Genomic DNA, 23,233 nt, shown 5'->3' with positions numbered 1-23,233 from the left:
GCACATGGATGTCATTGAGCTTATCCTTATTTCAACCTAAATCAGATTTGTTAACGTTTTCAGCAGTTACTAGGGGTGTGAATTGGCTCTGTGTGAGAGTTGGATAAAGTGGCAAACTGAGGTGATTTGGGGATGTGCCCCTCTCTAAATGTTGAAGCATGGTGTCAGTTACACACACCTAAGACAGGGACCTCCGGAAAGCCTTGCGTTACTTTGCTTCTATGCTCTTCTGTACCATATAGCTCAACCTTACATTTCCCTATATATATGTTTTCCTATGTTTCTCTATGTCCAAAGTGAGGCTGTTCAAAATGTCACCTGCAGAGCATTGAAGAAATATGGATGATTCTTCATTAAGGTGTAGCAATGGATTACTTTTTTAAAGAAGTTAAAAACTTAAATTGGCTTTTTAAAAACCCCATGTTTTTCTGCTTTAAGCAAAGCAGCAACAATTAGAGCACTTCAGAACTCTATAGACAGCCATTCTAGACAGCTTCACATTGTACACTTGGTTGGATACCTTTAATGGTGTATCAGGAAGCCTGTAAATGTGTAAATGCCTAGGTCTGTAAGGGCTGGCAGAGGAAACAAACAGCTACCAAAAGGAAACTCCACACCTTACTTAATATTTGTTTTGTTTACAGATATGCAGACAGGAAGTCTTGCAGTAGGTACTGAATTCTCAAAGCATTTTGCGTAGCCTTCAACCTTTCTGTTTTTTGACTGTTTGGCTCTCCCAACAAAACAGACAAAGACACATTGTAGAGCACTGATCTGATATGTTCCCTTGCCAGTCAATTGCCATTCGTTAAAAAGCCACAACTGTTAAAGGATCTACAGATCCCCTGATCTCTAGATCCAACTGTATGCCACAGGCAAAACCACAATGATAAACCTAGTCACAGTAATAAGATGGTCAAACTTTCAACAGCATAATCGGCCACAGGCTGTCTTCTCTTATGTTAGCATTTAATTAAATATGTCTGTAATATGGATGAAACTGAAATTGGAAACCAGGAAAAGTGTAGTTTCTTATTACCTGTTCCTTTTCATCCTGCACTTCGCTTTCCTGATGTTGCCTGGCAGGGTATCACATTTGCACTCACTTTCCCCTTCTGAATGGGATTTATTCTCTGTATATTTGTATGAAGCATCTCACAAATACACAGAACTGTTAAATCTACCTCTTTTTATTATTAAGAGAATGTTGTTTAGAGGGCAGAGCACAATGACCAGTTGGGTATGTAAGAAGTAAGACAGTCTTTTAGGCATCCTGGCCCCAAGCTGTATAAGGTTTCAGAAACCAGGACCAGCATCTTGACCTTAGCTTAGTAGCTAATTGGAGGCCAGGGCAAGTCTTACATTTTCTGCACAAAGTTGGTTTATGCTAGTGGAACAGGGGAATAATGAAAAACCTCATAAAGTGAGGTTAAAACAGAGCAAATGGATCTGCACAAGTATATGTGACTGGTAGCTTCAACATCAGCTTCCTCAGGCAAGCACACTGAAGTATCACTGAAGAAAGGCAAAATTTAACACAATTATTTCTGTCCATCTTGCCTCCCTGTTCTCCATTATCACTTATCCAATTTCATTGGTTTTATAATCAGTGTTCTTGAAGCTACAAACATGAGTCTGACCAAACTGCGGGAGGCAGTGGAAGACAGGAGTGCCTGGCGTGCTCTGGTCCATGGGGTCACGAAGAGTTGGACACGACTAAACAACGACACAACAACATAATCTAATCCTGGTTCCTGTGCAAAAGAGAGAAAAGGAGAGTAGAAATCGTAAAGAGACTCCCAACTCCTTTGTTGCACCGAGTATAATTTCCCCCCTTATATTGCCCTGTTTGCAACTTGAGAATTCATAAGAAAGGATAGCGGGAAAAGCTAGGAACAGTGCATAGTAAAGATGCATTAATGCAATAAAATACATTAAGGGCCACCATCTTTGTCATTCTTTGTCCTCATCACAGCCATTTTATGCATTTCTGGCTCCCTAGCAGTTTGTCATTTTCATAAGTTATCCATTTAAGTATCATTAAGTGATTATTAGAGATTTCACTGTATTTTGCAATTACTTGGCTTAGAGCCCAAACTCCAATAATTCATAATGGTAAGCTTTAAAAAGGAGGCAAACATTAAAGGCACCAAAATTCTTCTCCAAATTAAATTTGACTCTGAGTTGAAGAATTCTTCCTTTTCTCCCATGCACACACTTAGGTCACTGATAAATTGGTAGAAGTGTCTCCTTCCCATCTTTCTCAGGTTTGCTGGCACTTGGCCCATTATTGCAGCTATATTCTAGTAACTAGAGGATATATTCTAGTAACATGCTGTCACCACGAAAAGCAGCAACTGATATGTAAGGGTGCTTGAGAGCTCGTGAAGGTTGGAAATTCACAGGGAGCTGCAGGTGCAAGATTACATCTCCATTGTGAATGAGTGACATGTTTCAAAACATCAACTTCAGACATCAGAAACAAAGAAATATCTGAAATTAATAAATATTTTGTAACATTAAATGCCCAACACAAAAGGCATCGTAAAAAAACCAAACACCCTGAAGCCCACAAACTGCAAGCCAGCAAAAAATTCATTTTAACTATATGACATTTGGAATAGAAGAAGGCCAGAACTGATGAGACCAGCTGCACCTCTTTTGGAAGGGAATTCCATTTAAGGAATTTGGTTTGGATTGTAACTGGACTCAGTAATTCTCAAGCTGTGTGCTGACTATTTAAGGAAGCTATTGGATTTACAGGATCTAGTTCAAATCTCTCTCTCTCCCTCTCTCTCTCCCTCCCTCCCTCCCATCACTACTTAGTATACCTTATCAAAAAGGTAAAGGTAAAAGGACCCCTGACCATTAGGTCCAGTTGTGACCGACTCTGGGGTTGCGGCACTCATCTCGCTTTATTGGCCGAGTGAGCCAGCGTACAGCTTCCGGGTGATGTGGCCCGCATGACTAAGCCGCTTCTGGAGCAGCGCACGGAAACGGTGTTTACCTTCCCGCTGGAGCGGTACCTATTTATCTACTTGCATTTTGACATGCTTTCGAACTGCTAGGTTGGCAGGATCTGGGACTGAGCAACGGGAGCTCACCCCGTTGCGGGGATTCAAACCGCCGACCTTCTGATTGGCAAGTCCTAGGCTCTGTGGTTTAACCCACAGTGCCACCCGCATCCCTACCTTATCATACTTGTATGATAATTTGAAATTCATCAATAGAGTTTTGTTCTTGCACAGTTCCTCTGAGATCCTATTAACTGGGGTCCACTTTGCCCAAAACATACTTGGCTTGTTGCTTTGAGAAAATTTACTTTAAGACATCGCTTCTTTCTGTAGAAATGAAAGTTGAAAATACCATCTGACCATTTGTGTATTTCATTCTAGACACTAATAACTTTTTGACAGAAATAAAAAAAAATAGAAAATTAAAAATTCCTTCCAGTAGCACCTTAGAGACCAACTAAGTGAGTTATTGGTATGAGCTTTTGTGTACATGCACACTTCTTCAGATACACTGAAACAGAAGTCACCAGACCCTTATATATAGTGAGAGAGGCTGGGGAGGGGTATTACTCAGAAGGGTGGTGGGAATGGGTGATTGGCTGATAGGTGTGGTAAACGACTGTTAACGACTGCAATTGGTCTTACAGGAAAAAGCAAGGGGTGAGATGGCTAAAAGTAGCTTTATCATGTATAATGAGGTAAGAATCCAATGTTTCTATTCAGACCAGGTCTCTCCATGGTTTTAAGTTTGGTAATAAGTTGCAATTCAGCAACTTCTCTTTCCAGTCTATTTCTGTAGTTCTTTTGTAGTAAGACAGCTACTTTGAGATCTTGTATAGAATGTCCTGGGAGATTGAAGTTTTCTCCTACTGGTTTCTCTGTCTTGTGATACCTGATATCAGATTTATGTCCATTTATCCTTTGGCGTAGGGTTTGGCCTGTTTGTCCAATATAGAGAGCTGTTGGCATTTGATGGCATACACAATGTTAGAAGATGAGCAATTGAATAGTCCTGAGATGGTATGTTTCATGTTGTTGGGGCCAGTAATGGTGTTGTCTGGGTGTATGTGGCAGCAAAGTTGGCATCTGGGTTTATTGCAGGCTCTGCTACCAGTGTCCATGTTAAGTCTGCTTGTTGTATTATTGTGGGTGAGGAGTTAAGATTGGGTGGCTGTCTGTAGGCAATGAAAGGTCTTCCTCCCAGAGCTTGAGAAAGAGAACTGCCATTGTCTAGGAGAGGTTGTAGATCTCTGATGATGCGTTGAACTGTTTTAACTTGGGAGCTGTATGTGATTACTAGTGGTGTTCTGTTATTTTCTTTTTGGGGTGTGTCGTGCAGCAATTTTTTTGACAGAAGTTGAAGAGACAGTGTGTATAGAATCCTTGTGGAATAACTCATTCTCTGAATTTCTAAAGATAGCTGTGGCAAGTCTGACTTGTCAAGACTGGCATATTCAGACACTTACGGAAGCATTCCTAAAGGCTCGTGAAGAACCCACTTCACTTAAGCCTGCTGCCTGCCTGTGAGAGTACCAACAGCTACTTGCACATCTCAGGGACAGATAGATCATCACATTAAAGGCATGCTAAGGGAAACTAGCATAGTTTTTTACCATCCCCTTCATGGATGATTAATAATCCTTGCTATTGCAGGATGTGAGCAGGCATGGGATAAAATGAGGTGTTCTATTGGTGTTTTCTTAGTTTAGGCAGGTGTTCCATGTTTTGTTTTTTTGGAGGAGGAGGAAGATGGAGCCCTATTTCTATGAGAGTGAAGAGAACTCTATTTGGCTCTTATTTTGCATATGTGAGGGACATATGTGAGCCCAAAAGATGGAATAGTAATGCCCAGTTTAACTAGAAATGAGAGGAGGCAGTCTCATTTGGTTCCATCCACTTGTACTCTTGTTTCTGATAATTCTTTATAGGTTATCATATCAAAAGCTCAGCCGGTTAGAGCATGGCACTGAGAACATCAAGGATTGCAGGTTTGATCTCTGTATGGGACAGCTGCATATTCCTGCATTGTAGGGGGTTGGACCAGATGATCCTCAGGTTCCCTTCTATAGGACCAGTGGTGGACTTTGAGCTCTCAAATTTCAGCGGTGCTAAAATTTGGCACCCTCCCACATCTCTCTCATTACATTACCCACAGCATTTTCATGGTGCAGCTCTACCAGTCAGCAACCTTAAAACCTTCTATGACAAGACATCCATTTATACTTTATATATACGGAGCACTACATCTGCATAGGTATTTCAAAATAAAGTTTGTACCACCTACTTTTGTTCTTGCAAATTATAACCACAGGGTATTATGCTTTAAATGGATAAGTTATCTCCTAATTACACATTATTACCAACATCTTATCCTAAATCATGATAATCTACATCATTAACATTGTTAAATAATAACCCCATTAATGGTCTTAGGAGACTAATTGCATCCAGTTGTTGGTGATGATGCCTTTATGCTTAAGTATGAATACTTTTAGATATAAGATACTCATTAGCATTGATTAAACAATGCTGATGCAAATAACTGCCAGAACTATATAAGCCCCAAAGCAGCATTTGTTGCTTTCAAACAGTGTTCAGCAAGACCTAACTAAAATGTTAATGAAAGCAGATTACATCTTAAGGGGAAGGGGGAAAACTTGTATGAATTAGTTGTTTTTTCCTTATCTTTTCCCAGCATATGGTTTACCTTCTGTACTGGAGAGGCGGCTAATTTATAAATGGGAGTCAAATGGGTCTGGTGGGCTACCATTGGACTTGGAAGGTAGTAGTTCTGGGACCCAAATTAATAGGGATGATACAGGAGTTGTACTGGACCATAAATACATTAATAAATATACATTTTTATTGTCACATTAATTAACATTGTAATTACAAGCCAAATGTCCATATAATTTAGTTTCCCAGCTGGTCATCACATCCTTTTGGTGACATGCTAGCACTGCAAGAGGAACCATTATATTTAGCTGTGATCGTCAACATCTTTGCACATTTCCTGTATGTTGAGAATGCCATATAATTTTGTAAAGATTTGGAGTGGGACATTTCTCTACAAAATGTGAGGGAAAGTTTCTAAAAGAGACCTTTCCAAATGTTAGCAGAAGAAAAAAGTGTCTTTTGTTTAGTCTCCAAAAGGCAACCATCTGACTCAGCCTGGGACTCGAGATCCAGAAAAATATAGGAAAACAGATGATAGTGCAGGACTGGTTTGTGTCTGCTTTCCTGCCTTTGGAGTGATGGCCAGCAAACTCAGGTTGATGAGCTGCTTGTGTGAAGAAGCCAAAGAAAACTACACCAGGAACACTCATTCTGCATTTTCTGATGGCATATATGAGTCATCATTTGATGCCGTAGTCACTGGATGAGCATACATGTGAAAACCCTTAGTGTGGAATAGTCCAGTATTAAAAGAGTGCAGTTTTTAACTTCAATGAAATGTTTCAGTGAAAGATGCTCTGAAATGCTATGTGTATGAGAGAGGGAGACGGAAGGAAGGAAGGAATCATTGCTAGTATAAAACAGTTGCCCCCACCATTCCTCAAAACAGTATTTTTCTTTAATCCAAACATAGCTATTCTCTGCCTCCATAGTCAGAGGCAGTGATGCTTCTGAATACCAGTAGCTAATAATCACAGGTCCTCCTTATGGATTTTCCACAAAAATATGATTGGCCACAGTGCGAACAGTATGCTGGACCACGTGGGCCATTGGCTTGATCCAGCAGAGTCTTCTTATGTTCTCAGATTTTTTATATCTGCATTTTCCCAATAACTATTTTTTAATAAACCATGTAGCATACTTTTCTTTCAGTCCATGTTTTTCACAAGCAGGGCTTTTTTCAGCCATAACTCTCCCTAACTCAGTTCTGGCACCTTTCAGTGGACGCCATTACCATTATAAGAGAACAAGGGAGGCATTCATGGTGAGTTCCGGCACCTCTTTTTCCTATAAAAATAGCACTGTTCATGAGATTTCTGCATTGCAAGAGGTTGAACTATGTGCCTCTCAGGTTCCTTGCAACTCTACAGTTTTATGATTCTGTGATAACATTCTGTTCCTTCATGTGTCCACATTTGTCAGTGATTGCATGCTTACAGGAGAAGCACATGTTTTCTTCTTGAATCAAGAGGACAGCTAGAATGAGAGAGAGGGAAATCCCACTGGACTTTAGATGTGTCTTTCTTTAATTTCCATTTACTGTAGTTCTCTGTAGAGATATTATTTGTTGTTATCTGTATCTGTATCTTCTTCAGTTCTTCCCAAATTTATTTCCCCTTCAATTTGCAGTTGTACCCAAGCCCATGTACTTATGAACTATCTTTTAAAGTCCCTTAAATGATCTTCATGAGATTTTTAGTTTGTATGGCTTGCAATTTGTTGCCAAAGGTCTTCTGTTGTTGGAATAATGAACTTCATGTAGGGCAAGCTCAGTACTTTTTCAGACAACACTTCGTGTTATTGTTCCATTACTTTATGCCATCAACCAGTTTCTCTACGAATAATACAGTGTTTTATCATTCCAGGAACTGTGCCTTCAGAGGAATAAGCAGCTTTTGGGCCTCTTCAACAGAAATGGACCTAAGGCTTATTCACGACCTCACCAAGTTATCTTCTTATATTGACAACTGCACCAACATTGAAAAATGGGTGTGAACTAAGGGTAATTTTAATTGTCATTTTTAATGCCTTAGTTGTAAGGCTGCATGCTGTTTCCAAAGTGAACTAATGCAATGACACATGTCACAAATGCAATAAACAATAAATATATATGGTCTTGGTGGCTAAGAGTACCTCTTTCCCGCTATGGTTGGTTCAAATCACCAACTGGGATGTCCAAATCACTAAGGTGATTTGGAAACTTCAGTTGGCAGTCACCTGATTACTGAGTGGGAATCCATTTCGATTATACACAACTTTTTCATTTCATTTCACTTTTAATTTGTATACCGTCTTTCTATAATACTATACACAAGGCAGTTTACAGTGACAAAATATACAACAAAGAACACACACCATATAATAATCTTATCCAATACAAAACATAACTTTAAAATGGAATGACATATCAAATAAAGTAATATTCAGTAATCTATTAGAATATGAGTACAATACAATTAACACTCAAATAATAAATAAACAAATTTACTCTTCACAATTACAATAAATAATTGCTAAACTATGATCCATAAAGGTAACTGCAAGTCACAACGCAAATCACAATGAATAAAATACCACAATACATACAAAAACATGTAAAAGGATCAAATTGAGAAACAAAGACAAACAATTTATATAATTTAAAAAAAATGAAAATCCCTGAATTCCACTTCTCCCTTCTAAATGAACAACAATGACAAAAAGCACTTCCCACCACCCTGGTGAAGTTTATTCTATTTTCTCATGTCCAGAAATAATTTCATGGAGAATAAGACTATCAGTATCTAGTGTTCAGTCTCCACTGCCGGAAGTACTGTGCCTCTGAAGACCATTTGCTGGGAACCACAAGTGGGGATTGTACTGTTGCCCTCATGTTCTGGTTGCAGACATAGGGCTGGCTTCTGTGAGAACAGGATGCTGGACTAGATGAGCATATGGTTTGATCCAGCAGAGCCCTTTTTATGATTTTACAATAGTATACAAATTTGTTATATTAAATGTTATTGTTCGTGCAGTAGAGATGCATGATTCTACATATTCTTTCTTAGAAAGTTGTGAACATAATATTCTGTTATCTTTCATTCCCCTGTGTGTCCCACCCAATTTTTTCTAGTCTAAACTTTGCAAGAACGTTTTCACTTGTCCTCATATATTACTTTAATGATACTTCCCTCTTGATTGCAGGATTTGTCAATGACAAAACATTGACTGACAAATAGTTTTGTATATTTATGCAGACATAGTAAGGCAGTATCTAATAACAGCAAACATCTATACATGTAGTGCTTATCAAAGATGTGATTTAGGATATTGATTGGATGGAAATTTCATTTCCCTCTAATGATTATGATTTATTAGTTAAAGGCATCAGGTTTTTTTCCTAGCCCTAAAACATTTGCTATTTAAAGAGAAATTGCTCTTTAAGGTTTTGTAAAGCTCTCAAATGGGTTGTGTCCACTGAGTCCAATGGAACAATGATTTTTTATAGTTACTACTTACTGCCTTAGTGGCTGGCAGGTAATTACATATCATCAAGGAGGAGGTTGCTCAAGGTTCATGTGTCCTATAATTCTTCACTATCTTTCCCATGCAGACATTTGCCCTAGAGGATATCAAAAATTTTATGGTGTTTCCTCTGTAAAGATTCAACCACTGCAAGTGAGTTATGTGCTCATTTCTGCAAAGCAGAATGAACAACACTAATGTGATTTTAGACGGCAGATTCATTTTCAGAATGATGATGATGTGTCCTTATCTTTTAGAAGTTCCTTCTGTGCAAATCTGAGGCAGATGAGAAATCATTCAAATTGCATTTCAGAATTTAACTTTGAAACAAATGTCATCTGTAGTATATCTGCTTTTTAAAGAAGACTGCAATGGGCATCCCTTACTACAGCTTAGATGCTCCACAGTTTCATGGCATGTGGTGCTGAGTATAGCTTGGAGTGTAGAAGTGGCCTCCTTGTAGACCCCACCTTCAAGGCATGCAAAACTTTAACTTGACTGAATTAACCTACATCACAGTTGATGTTCAGGTTGTCTTTGCAACATCCCCAGGGGAAGATATAACTGAGGTTAAAAAAGATAAAGGTACCCCTGACCGTTAGGTCTAGTCGCGGATGACTCTGGGGTTGTGCTTTCATCTTGTTCTATAGGCCAAGAGAGCCGGCGTCTGTCCGTAGACAGCTTCTGGGTCATGTGGCCAGCATGACCTAGCTGCTTCTGGCGAACCAGAGCAGTGCACAGAAACACGGTTTACATTCCGCCGGAGCAGTACCTATTTATCTACTTGCACTTTGACATGCTTTCGAGCTGCTAGATGGGCAGGAGCAGGGACCGACTAATGGGAGCTCACCCCGTCGCGCGGATTTGAACCATGAACCTTCTGATCGGCAAGCCCTAGGCTCTGTGGTTTACACCACAATGCCACCTGCATCCCCCTATAACTGAGGTTAGTGAAGCCATATTTATGAAGCAAGGGCAAGGTCTTAGATACAGCAAAACTTTTCATCTAGCAGGTCTGGAAAAGGGTACAAGGACAATAATTGAAAAGCTGGGTTTGTTTTTCTCATCGACGGGGGTCCTTCCTTACCCAAATTTTTAGAAAGCTATGAAAATAAGTAACAATAGCATCCAAGAAGGGTTCTTATTAAGAATGGTAGTCACTGTTAGCTCAGTTTGAGTTGAACTGTCGTCATTCCTGTCACTGGGAAAGCCACAATAACTCTCTTAGATGCAGTGTCGTGCAGTTGGCAGGATATGACCTGCTCATGTGCTTCCAGTAGGCAACCTGTTGGTTCTTCTGTGAGCAGAACACTGGATTAGATTTTCATGTTCTAATCTCCTTGGGGGGGCAGGATTGACCTAGTTCTTGTAGATAGATGATAGATAGATGATAGATAGATGATAGATAGATAGATGATAGATAGATAGATAGATAGATAGATAGATAGATAGATAGATAGCTAGCATCGTGTACTTTGCTGACAGTATAGTCATTTTAACAATTATTAATTAATTAAAATTATATCATGCTCTTCCCCCACAGAGGAGCCTAGGGCAGCAAACAATAAGTGATGAAACAAGAAATATATATTTTCTTTTTAAAAAATTCCAATACAGATGCAGATTTGGAAACATCTCAGATTAAAAAGCTTGTTGAGAGAGGAAGATCTTCAGTAGGTGCTGAAGTGACAACAGGGACAGTCTTAGTGAGTTCAAACAATTAGGAATACTGTTGGGGTAAGCACAACTGAGACAGTGATTGTCCTACTGTGTGAGAGAGTATTCATATCATTATTTTATGATGATATTTTATTATCATTGTGTGAGTAAAGTTTGGCCAATTTAGGCATTCTGAAATATGAAATGCTTTGAAGATTCCATTACATATAAATTCATTATATGAGTAGTTTTAAAAACTGACCTACTTTTCTCTTTGTTTTCAATCTGAATGGAGGGAAATGCAATTGAAGTGAAAGCTTACTGGAGATTGCTGGTTTTGATTTTATATCTTAAATGGTGATATAATTTTGATAAATTATGTATCCTCTTTTCGGCAGAAATCTAGGACAGGAAGTGGCAAACTATGCCAGGTATTAAAGCCCATGAGGAATGTGCACAAACTGGGTACAAAGCTTTCTGTAGCATGAACCATTAAAAATAATGAAGTGAGGCATTTGGGGACTATAAACAAGCTCACATAGGATTTCAAAGGTCATTCAGAGGGCCATCTGATTTGTCTGAACAAGACTACCCCAAAAATACAAAGTATTGATAACAGTATCTAGGCTTCTCCACCCTCATCCCTGCTATCCACATGTTGTTCTTTGACAGAATTGTTGATTAGGAAATGCATACAATACATTTGAATTGAATTACCCATAACTTGATTGATTGGTCTTATGGAAAGTACTGGGCACAATGGAGAAGTGTGACCTCCCAGCTTGCTCCTTCCTTTTGCTTTGGTTAGAAAGTGTGAAACTGGGCTTATCCTGTTGTGCCTCTGGCCCTTTCAAACTCCATCTCGGGCAAATCAGATTGTTCCAATCCTTATACTTCTTTCCATATAACATGACAATTTCATCTGCTGAGGCATTTTATCAACATGTGATGACTGTGCTAGTCTTTGTGTATATAAACTGATGCATTAAAAAATAAACTGTGAAGACTTTTGGAAAGCTTTATTTCGTTTCATTTTAGGTGCCATCTCAAGGTACCATTTCAAACACTTTGTTGGTTAGAAGAGTGACAAAAACAGCATAAAAAGTAGTAAAATTAATTAACATTACTCCCAATATTCTTCTGTGAATTTTGACTCCCTATTACCATAAACCACCTTCATGGATCACTGCCTTGCCGTGGCGAAGGGGCTTGAATAACTCAGAGAAGCTATGAGCTACGCCGTGCAGGGCCACCCAAGATGGACAGGTCATAATGGAGAGTTTTGACCAAACGTGATCCACCTGGAGCAGGAACCAGCAAGCCACTCCAGTATCCCTGCCAAAAAAAATCCATGGAAAAAGACAACAGGCATATAAAAGTTATGACGCTGGAAGATGAGCCCCTCAGGTCAGAAGGTGTCCAACATGCTACTGAGGAAGAGCGGAGGACAAGTACAAACAGATTCAGAGCTGATGAAGTGGCTGGGCCAAAGCCGAAAGGATGCTCAGTTGCGGATATGCCTGGAAGCGAAAGGAAAGTCCAATGCTATAAAGAAAAAATATTGCATAGGAACCTGGAATGTAAGAACCATGAACCTTGGTAAGTTGGATGTGGTAAAAAATGAGATGGCAAGAATACCGTAAATATTGACATCCTGGGCATCAGTGAACTAAAATGGATGGGCATGGACGAATTCAGTTTGGATGACCATCATATCTACTACTGTGGGCAAGAATTCCGTAAAAGCAATGGATTGGCCCTCATAGTCAAGAAAAGAGTGGTGAAAGCTGTACTGGGATGCAATCTCAAAAATGATAGAATGATCTCAATACAAATTCAAGGCAGACCTTTTAATATCACAGTAATCCAAGTTTATGCACCAACTACTGGTGCTGAAGAAACTGAAACTGACCAATTCTATGAAGACTTACAACACCTTATAGAAATGACACCAAAGAAGGATGTTCTTCTCATTATAGGGGATTGGAATGCTAAAGTAGGGAATCAAGAGATAAATGAGACAAAACAAGCTGATCATCACAAACTCTTTCCCAACAACACAAGAGACGATTCTACACATAGACATCACCAGATGGGCAGCATCGAAATCAGATTGATGATATTCTCTGCAGCCAAAGATGGAGAAGCTCTATACAGTCAGCAAAAACAAGACCTGGAGATGACTGGAGTTCCAGAAAGACATCTACTTCTACTTCATTGACTATGCAAAAGCCTTTGACTGTGTCGACCACAGCAAACACCCCAGAGGACAGGATCACATTTCAAAATGACCTTGACAGATTGGAGAACTGGGCCAAAACAAACAAGATGAATTTTAACAGGGAGAAATGTAAAGTATTGCACTTGGGCAAAAAAATGAGAGGCACAAATACAAGATGGGTGACACCTGGCTTGAGAGCAGTACATGTGAAAAGGATCTAGGAGTCTTGGTTGACCACAAATTTGACATGAGCCAACAGTGTGATGCGGCAGCTAAAAAAGCCAATGCAATTCTGGTCTGCATCAATAGGAGTATATCATCTAGATCAAGGGAAGTAATAGTGCCACTGTATTCTGCTCTGGTCAGACCTCACCTGGAGTACTGTGTCCAGTTCTGGGCACCACAGTTCAAGAAGGACACTGACAAACTGGAACGTGTCCAGAGGAGGGCAACCAAAATGGTCAAAGGCCTGGAAACGATGTCACATAGAGGAGGGAGAAAGGTTGTTTTCTGCTGCTCCAGAGAAGCAGACACGGAGCAATGGTTCCAAACTACAAGAAAGAAGATTCCACCTAAACATTAGGAAGAACTTCCTGACAGTAAGAGCTGTTCGACAGTGGAATTTGCTGCCAAGGAGTGTGGTGGAGTCTCCTTCTTTGGCGGTCCTTAAGCAGAGGCTTGACAACCATATGTCAGGAGTGCTCTGATGGTGTTTCCTGCGTGGCAGGGGGTTGGACTCGATGGCCCTTGTGGTCTCTTCCAACTCTATGATTCTATGAAACTATGGCAAGTTCTTAAAGAAATGGGAGTGTATGATCACCTCACCTGTCTCCTGAGAAATATCTATGTGGGACAAGAAGCTATAGTTAGAACTGGATATGGAACAACTGATTGGTTCAAAATTGGGAAAGGAGTACGACAAGGCTGTATATTGTCTCCCTGCTTATTTAACTTATATGCAGAATTCATAATGCGAAAGGCTGGGCTGGATGAATCCCAAGCCGGAATTAAGATTCCCAGAAGAAATATCAACAACCTCAGGGATGCAGATGACACAACCTTGATGGCAGAAAGTGAGGAGGAATTAAAGAATCTTTTAATGAGGGTGAAAGAGGAGAGCACAAAATATGGTCTGAAGCTCAATATCAAAAAAACTAAGATCATGGCCACTGGGCCCATCACCTCCTGGCAAATAGAAGGGGAAGAAATGGAGGCAGTGAGATATTTTACTTTCTTGGGCTCCATGATCACTGCAGATGGTGACAGCAGTCACAAAATTAAAAGACGCCTCCTTCTTGGAAGAAAAGCAATGACAAACCTAGACAGCATCTTAAAAAGCAAAGACATCACCTTGCCAACAAAGGTCTGTATAGTTAAAACTATGGTTTTCCCAGTAGTGATGTATGGAAGTGAGAGCTGGACCATAAAGAAGGCTGATCGCTGAAGAATTGATGCTTTTGAATTATGGTGCTGGAGGAGACTCTTGAGAGTCCCATGTACTGCAAGAAGAACAAATCTATCCATTATAGTGCCCTGAGTGCTCACTGGAAGGACAGATCGTGAAGCTGAGGCTCCAATACTTTGGCCACCTCATGAGAAGAGAAGACTCCCTGGAAAAGACCCTGATGTTGGGAAAGATGGAGGGCACAAGGAGAAGGGGACAACAGAGGACGAGATGGTTGGACAGTGTTCTCGAAGCTACCAGCATGAGTTAGACCAAACTGCGGGAGGCAGTGGAAGACAGGCAGCCTGGCGTGCTCTGGTCCATGGGGTCACGAAGAGTCGGACACGACTAAACGACTAAACAACAACAACAACATTACATTAATTGAGATGAAACATAGGTGCCATAGCAGTTCATGTTCCAAAACCACATTCCATTTTACAAAGTTCCCATTGACTTCACTGACTGTGTCATACAGAATAGATAGATGCTTTTTCCTAAATATATTGCGGGTGTACGATGAGGTCATCAGATTTGACCTCACAATGCCTTTTAAGTTGTAAACGTTAGCAGAAAATACATAATTCAGGCATCTACAACTGTCTGACGGTGTTCTACTACATTATTTATATAAAGATCTAATGCCCATTAATCCTTATCGTGCACAATGACTGTACATCTATCTCCTTAGTGCAAAGTTGTGTTCAGCACTTCCACAGTGAAGTAATCGGTTTAGAATGTATATTTACAGGCTGAATATGCCAATTAAGAAGCAGGAAACTTAACATTTATATGCTTTTACATCTCATTCTTCTTGAAGGGCATTCTGATTTAAGCTAATGAAGATAAAGTACTTCCCTCTCTCATCTGATTCACAATCAGTTTTGTTTGTTAAAGCAGAAATTGGAAGTTAGAAAAAGTGTAAAGGATTAAAGTTTATTGCTTTAGCTTCAATGAGAATGTTATCAGAGCATAAAACAGGCAGATAATATTGTCTTCCCCCCACAGTTTCAATAAAGCAAATTTAGTGTTTTAAGTTAAGAGTTTTTTAACTTCGAAGGTCCTTATTTCACAGAGTTGACCAAAATTAGAGTACCAGGTTGAGCTATCACAGACAAAAAAAATAAAAATCCAGGGTTAGTAAAATAATCAGGTCAAATAAGTGTTTACAGTGCAGGTTTTGAGATTTCAAATTACACAGTAATATCCTATGACTGGATAGGTAAAAAAAAGTTTTTAAAAGGAAAAAATGTGGGGTTTTGTGGGGGGGTTACAGAAGCATGGTACTATGTCACATTTGTCTGTCTGCAGATTGCTTCAATCATAAGGGAGTGGAGAAAGCAATTGCAAACTTAATTAGGTTCAAGCTTTGCTGTATGAAAGTGTATTGAAATACTTAGACATGCTAGAATGAAGAAGCAGTGGGCTTTATTCCATCTTAACAGATAATGACTGTGATTTCTAAGACTTTGACTCAGTGCAGACAGAAAACTGGATCCCTAAAACTGAAGTTTATAAAATGGGCCCCAGCTTCCAGAATATCCTTCCCACCTCATCAGTCCTCCCCTCTCTGTACAAATTCCCCTTCCTTTGTTAGCCTTAACCATGGTGTCTCATTGTGCTTGAACCAGTCCTAATAATGATTAAGGCTAAACAGAATCAAGGATTGTAAGCTCACACCAAACCCTTGCCTTCTTTCCTGGCTAAATGGATGCAATTCTTGCTAAGCCTTATCCATCGTTAGCCTTGGTGCACATACAACACTGGGCAATGACTAATGCACACAAGGCAATGATGGAATTTGCACAAGATTGAAGAAGAGATAGGAGAAGGATCTTTGCTTTATTGAGACAATTTAAAATGACTGGTTTGCAGGGAACCAGCATTATGTTTGCATGGGACACATACTTCCAGTCCCGGTAGTCTTCAGCATCATTGCTCCACTCCAGACACATAATCTGAGACCTGCTCTACGAGAGATATCTGAAAAGCTATGAGCATTCATTAATTTCATTGTCATTTAAAGGTAAGAGTTAGTGATGGGCATGTTCTCAGAAGCTCCTCTTGGATTAATCTGGAAATTGCCCAAGATCTTCACGTCAAAATAATTAAAAAATCAGGTTTGAGAAGCCAAGCAAGCAGCAACAATTGGAGGAGTGCCTTGGCTTCCACTGTGTTTGGCACTGTGTTCCTGTGCACCAGTTTCCCATGGCATGGGGAAAAGCCAATTGGCAACACTTGGAGGAGTACCAGAGCATGACAGGCCAGGCCAGAAGGCGACTATTCCCCTTTGGACAGGGGTGAAAATAATGGAACAGGCCTTGCCTGCCTTTTTCATAAGTCGGTGTGAGTGGTTGGAGGTCTAACATTAAAATCACTTTGATTTATATCATTGATATGTCAAAATGATCATGTTTTGTTTATCCTACAACAACCATTCAGTGTTGTGTTAAATTCTTGGAAAGAACCATATCTCAGACTGTTTCTTACCATCCCATGAAAGATAGACCATTGGGGTCTTTCTGTGGGAGGCAATCTCTAAACAGGCAGCAGTGAACAGAATGGCAGTTAAGCCCTTATGTCTAAACGGAGAGTCTGGATTGTCATCTAGTGAAAGAAGGGCCAGAGCAGGGTTTGGGTTCAGTGGTTAATCAATAACATTAGAAACTGTTAAAAATGCTTTGCCCAAGCCTACTAAGCTCCCACAATAAATGTATGAGGTCCCCTCCTATTGCCACCAGCATTGGGATGTTGCAGAGGTGACACAAGAGAGCTTGACTGGATTCCAGTGCCAGTGAAACACTACCTTCATAAGAGGTTTCACCCATACTTTAAACAGGCATGTTTACCTGTTGTTATGCCTAGGTCATTTACCCATGCCTGGTGCAAGCCATTTGCATTTCCTACCTTGTAGTCTAACATCAATTTACACTGATTCTGACCAGTGGCTCTTCAGCATTTCTGAAAGTGGACTTTCCTGGTGGGACATTCCTATCCCTAACTGCAGATGCTGGGGCTTAAACATGGGACATTTTGCATGCAAAGCAGATGCTATGTCACTGAGCTACAGCTTGGGGCTGTTGGTTTTCCTTTCTGAGGACCAATAAGGGATAAGCCCATCTCCTACCTACACCTTGAATTCAGCCCTTGAATGGGGCTAAAGGTGCTTCCGTAGGGAGAGAAAAAAATGGAAGGGTTCACTCTAAGGAAACTTTTCTTCTATGTAGTGTAAGAGTGCTCTGTCCCTCCATTTCATTGCATAGGAAAAATAGGCAATTGATCACCCACTATGATTTTAATATGAGCTGGAAAATAATTCAGGTGTTTCTAAGCCTCACCTCTCTTCAGAAGCAGGCTTTAACGAGTTCCCAAAGTTCTTTTCCAAATGTGGCTTGGGAGAACTTCTCTGGTAGACTCAGCAAGAATATTTGGGGCCTAAAGGATATTTTCTGCAGAGGTTTCTTTTCTTTTCTTTTTAAGGCTGGTCTGACATTACAGCAAACCATTTACCTCAGAAGCATTTGCAGAAGGCAAAGTGCCACACTTGGTTTTAAAATTGCACTTTAGTTTGTTCCAGCCAAGCTAAATACACCTTCACCGTGACATTATGGGCAAGCTGTGCATTACAAGTAGGGAACCAAGTATATCGTAGATAAAAAAATAAATAAATCCATGTAATGACCATTTATTTTTTCCATTATTCTTTCCACACGTGTCCTACCTCTTATATCCAATGACAGTCAGAATCTGAGAAATACTAAAATGAATATATTATAACACAAGAAATATGCATTATTACAGGGGCGAATTTATGGCAGTGCCAGTTTGCCTGCACAGGAACCAAATGGAGGGGAGGAGAGGGGAGTGGTGAGATTGGTTCCTTCACTCAGTAGGTGGACTGAGAGGTAGGACTATCCCCACCCCATGTCCCTCTCTTATGCATGGTAACAGTAAGGCAGGTAGTGAGACTGGAAGCCAATGGTGAATGATTTTTGTTAGGAGTGGACAGCTTTCTCTCTTTTTTGGAGAAAAGAGGAGGCAATTTCTAAACTTTGAATTTTTCTTTATGCTTGAGAAAGATGGACAGAAAATCCAAAGAGCTCCCTCTGACTTTCTTTGTGAATTTTTTTTCCTGGGAGGGAGAATCAAGCTGGGGGGAAGGAGAGGAAAAATGGAGAGGATAGGAGAAGACATGGGGAGAAGAAGGGAGTGCCAGCCACCTGTTGCACCATCTGGGGGAGGGGCATAAAATTTTGGCCTCTCACGGGATGCCATGTTACCAAATTCCACCCCTGCTTATTATAATCTTCCTGTGAGTAAATGTAAATAATGTTGACCAGATCATAGCTCTCAGATTCTTAAGGAAGAATTTGTTCTATGCAGAATTTGTTTTCTGAAATTTAAGAGATTAAGAAGGGAAAATGTATTGTTACAGCAAAATGTTCTCCATAGGGGTTGTTTAGCAGATTATTTCTGAGTAACAACACTATAGATTTCAGCTACAAGAGCCATCAAAACACAACTGTAAAGACCTGCCTGAAGGGCAGCTTTCTATAGTTACCACAGGGAAAAAAGAATTGCTTTATGTAGATCAATTTAGTGTCTTCTAAACACTGTATGTTGAATGTTGGGTCTCTTCTGATGATTCTAGTTACAGAGTCTAGAGTATAATTGTGCCTGAGGTCTAGTCATCATTGAGATGGTAGTCCATTTTCTGGGCTCCTGAGAACGCTGGTGGATACTCATGTGGTTGAATGCTAGTTTGTACAAAAATTACCTCTAGCATTCTCCCTCACATTTGGTTTTCTGTCTGCAAGGATTTAGATGAACCAATTGGCTGTCTCGATTTAAGGCAGCTTCATGTATTGTTTCTAATTACTAGATCTGGCAAGAGTAAGAAGAAGAAAAAAAACATTGACTTGGGATAGATGGGATCGGTGTCATATGACAATTGGAAAAAAACTTCCTATAAATGTAATTTTCTTTGCGGTGCTATATCATATGATCAGGCTTTACTAATGCAGATTACATCAACTGGCACAGCAGGATCTTTCCTTTTATTTCTTTGTTTGAACATCTGGCAGACTCAGGTTCTTGCAACCAGCAATTTATACATAGTTTGTTCAAAACAGGTTAAATACATAATACATTTACAGATATTTTCTTCTTCAGAGACTCTGGAATTTCATGAAATGTAGTAACATTATTTCACTGGCACATTGTGCTGTGGCATATTTGAGAAATGTCCTCATAATAATTCACCAGGAAGTGGTGAAAAATTACAGAGATCCTGAAGAAACAAGTAAAGAAAATAAATCAGCAATTTGATGCATGCTTGCTTGAGAATACCTCCCAATGCACAAAGTATGACTTATTTCTAAGGAAACATTCATTGGACTTGGCTGTACAAATGTTATGCCAGAGCAAGCCTTATTTAAATCATTAAAGCAAAACTGGACAGTTTGGAGTCAATGAAAATTGTATTCTTGAATAACTAGAAAACATAATATGATTATAATTAAAATAGTCTTTCAGAGAAAGTTTGTGAAAATGCTAGCTGTTTAATGCCTTTTGTTGTGCATAATATTATCTACAACAAGTATGCAGGGAAATAGAAGGGTGTTACAATCAATGACAGACATAAGACCAATCAGCAAAACCTGTTCCATTTCAAGCAGTGGAATAAAGAATTAGAGATGCGGAACAAATCTGACAGTACAGGATGATATATGAGATTGTGCTCCATAGAAAACTTAATTTGTTTTATCTCTTTTTATCTTTTCTTACTTTTTTGCATAGTGTAAATATTGTAAAAAGTAATGAAATTTTAGTTTTACTAATGAGTTTTTTCCTGACCACTTCACAGGTAAATTATCCAGAGTGACGAGCAGCACATGAAATACAGAGCTATAACAATATATTCCAAGATCAAATGATTTTTGGCTTAAGAAAAGGCCCTTAGAAACACATTCATACACCAAAGAGCATGAAAATTGTACATTAAGGCCCCTGTCTTAACTTCTAGGCTATGTAATATGTATAGATCTTAAATAGCTTCATATATTATGATCATTCGCAACTTAAATTCCATGTGTTAGGAAACATTTTGCTGTCCTCTTCCAATCCCTGTCTGTTCCTGTTAAAAAGTGAGCTATAATGCAACGAAATCAAGCATGGCTCTGTCTCTCTTGTTGCTGCCTGCTTCTAGCCCAGCTCTCTCACATGACTCTGGCGATTAACCTTCTCACTACCAGCCATGTGAGGAAGGGGGCCTACCCATTTCCCCTCTGGCACAGAGAAACTTCCTTTAATATACTAATGACTATACTTGTGCTGGTACTTAGGTGGCAAGTAGACCCTTCCCTGGCTAATTCAACAATGGGATCCTCCATTAGATTTTAACGCTTGCTGTTTCCAGGGAATTAGAAGGAACTGTCCCCCGCTCCCAAATTCACAACAATATATTCTTTTTCTTCTAGATGGATGACTGTAAAAGTAGTGTCATCTCCTCCTTAACATAGCTGTCAACTGTCCCTTATTTGGTGGGAAAGTCCCTTATCCCAGCGCTGTGTCCCGCTGCTGTCCCTTATTGATGATGTCCCTTAAATTTCCTGGGTTTCAAAGGAAGCAGCTCCTCTCCCTCCCTCCCTCCCAGCCAGGGAGGAGGGAGCTCCAACTGTGTTGCTTGGCTGTGTTCCTCACCCAATAAGGAATCTAAGAATGACTGGGGGGTGGAGCTTGCATGCCTTGTGCCAATCAAATCGGCCGCGTTGCCTGGGGACTAGCCTTTGCTCAGCGCTTCCCAGCAGAGAGGTGACGGTGGTTTTCCTTGCTGCATCCCCTTTGCCAGGTTGCTGTGCTGTGGGAACCACTGCTTGAGGCTTCGTTTGGCTGCTGGCTGGGCTTTCTGCCTTTGGCTTGGAGGGGCTCAGAAGTTGAACATACCTGTGCTGGGAAAATCCCTTATTTTGGCTGCTGATCCCTTATTTTTGAGGCTGCTGGTCCCTTATTTTCAAATCTGTAAGTTGACAGCTATGTTCCTTAATAGCCTGCCTACTCTTTTAAAATGAACAGGTGAGGCTCTTCTCTGCATCCTGACAGTGGTGAAGGTGTGACTGGCTGGGATGCAGATTCTGGGATGCAGAATCTGTGACCATGGCTATATTTAAAACTCTCTGCCTCATGCTTTCAACTGCCTAGTCAATACAAGTTCTGGCAAGTATATGGCATGCAGCGTTGGTGCATCTTTAGCAGACTGACCTCTTGTTTTAGGTTGTTTTTATATATAGCTCCTGCCTCTAGCAATTAATGGTTTGCTGTCTTGCTAATGTTTTGTGAATGGATTTTTGTAGTTGTCTTTTGCGTTGTTTGCTGCCCTGAGAATTGTGAGAAGGGCAGGATATAAATCTGCTGAAATATATTGATAAACAACCATTGCATTTCCGGGCTTGAGGGGTTAGTAGAAATGAGATTCAATCCCCTGAATCTAAGACTGTAAACACATTTACTGGTTTAAAGCACAGCAAGGTTATTCTTCTTCTCAATTCAGATCAAAGCTGATTTGGGATAAATGTATCAAAATGCAGTATTTTTTAAGATAGGCAGGATAGGTCCAGGATAGATATGAGTTGTGGCTAATATGGGTGGATCATTTCCCAAGTCAGTGGTGGGAGTTCACTGGATGCAGAGTGAACAGGAATCTGCACACAGCCCAAGACACTGTCAATCAACTTAAATTTTGCTTTCTGTCCTGCTAATGAAGCGCCACTCTGTTTTGAATTATTTAGCTGAGAGAGCGATAGATTTGTCGGTTTTAGTATACCAGATATGCCGGTTTGGATCTTGAAGTCATCTTCTCCAGGGGATTGAATCTCATTCCCTGAAGGGATCTTGATGCCCTTCTCCAGATGTCTACATCAAATTAGGTATGATGAGTAGTTGTAAGAAAGAAGAACTTTTATGTTTGTGTAAAGTCTCCCTATAGAAGCTAGCCTGATACCCATGTTATGAACCATTAAGCAAAAGTTGGAGACCTTGGCATTTCTCAGAGTTTTCAATATTAAACCCTTTGAGTAGTTTTCATATCGTTTGGATATTCTTGTACTTTTAAAATCCATGACAATTAGGTGCTGCTCTGAGCTCTGTTAAATTGGTTTTATTTTCTGCTACTAGTTTTCTGCTGTATTAGTTTTGATGGTTTTATAGTCTTGTTTTAATTTTTATTGGATACTACCCAGAAAACCTATGTTGTCATAATATCATTGAAAGATAGAAAGACAGATAAATATGCTCAATAAAAACGTATTTTAATTTACCATTTGCTATCTACAAATACACCTGAGCTATTCCCACTTTTGCTTCATAAAATTTATATATCAGTTGATTGTAGAAAAAAAACTTCAAAGCTGGGTAAACATTTTCAGTTGGGATGGTATTTGGACTTTTATGAAACACATTCTGATAGGTTTCACAACTTTTTCCTTGAGTAGCTCCATTACATAAGATGGGTTGTTGTTTTTTTGCTTGAATGGCCATAAAGTTGCATTACTGATCTAATTTCATTCTACCATGTAATTGTTTTACTGAGTGATGTTCTGGGGTTACTTTAGAGTTCAGTTACTAAATTAAATCCATTTAGTTATTAATTACCATTATAATAGAATACAATTAATATAAAAATAAATGTTTTAAACTGTTACTACAATGAAGAACTAC

At 39.7% G+C, this 23,233-nt stretch overlaps 1 protein-coding gene across 15 annotated transcripts in view; it reads left to right on the top strand.

The window, feature by feature from the left end:
* PCDH15 (protocadherin related 15) overlaps window positions 1-23,233 on the top strand; it is a gene marked incomplete at its 3' end in the record, with an annotated part of 626,354 nt that overhangs the window by 185,084 nt on the left and 418,037 nt on the right. For 12 of the 15 annotated variants that reach the window (XM_081912944.1, XM_081912935.1, XM_081912938.1 and 9 more), the window contains one exon: window positions 7,556-7,692. The exons of the other annotated variants lie outside the window; for them this stretch is intronic. The remainder of the gene's footprint in view (window positions 1-7,555; window positions 7,693-23,233) is intronic. 15 annotated transcript variants of the gene reach the window in all.

Source organism: Podarcis melisellensis, assembly GCF_964234715.1.
Source record: "Podarcis melisellensis genome assembly, chromosome: 5".
Taxonomy (NCBI): domain Eukaryota; kingdom Metazoa; phylum Chordata; class Lepidosauria; order Squamata; family Lacertidae; genus Podarcis; species Podarcis melisellensis.
This window is presented reverse-complemented; position numbering and strand designations above follow the sequence as displayed.